Below are 408 nucleotides of genomic sequence, written 5' to 3' on the forward strand. Positions count from 1 at the left end.
CCCTTGCCATAATCAAGGTAGCTTAAAGTGTAAAACGTCACCAAACATCGTAGTATAGTGAGGCATACACATTTCAAGTCATAGTATAGTAAGGCATGAATATGTCAAAAACCGACACAGGATATTGTGACAAAAAATGGCATATTGCACAAAAAAACAACATATTATGGCATAAAAGGTCATAAAGACGTCATAGTATGGTCAGGCATCAAAAAATATAGTATAGTAAGGCATAAAAATTCCCAAAAAAGTCAATGTACTACGGCAGAAAAATGCCAAAAAATGAACATCATAACCTGGCAGGCAATGAGACAAAATAACATAATTAGGCAAAAAAATGCCAAAAAGGTCATAGTATATTAAGACATAAAATGCCAAAAAATGTCAAAGTATAGTATGGTGTAAAAA

The sequence above is a fragment of the Seriola lalandi genome, unplaced genomic scaffold (assembly GCF_002814215.2).
Source record: "Seriola lalandi dorsalis isolate HSWRI2012SDOR001 ecotype SW California unplaced genomic scaffold, Sedor1 jcf7180002054572, whole genome shotgun sequence".
In the NCBI taxonomy this organism is placed as follows: Eukaryota; Metazoa; Chordata; class Actinopteri; order Carangiformes; family Carangidae; genus Seriola; species Seriola lalandi.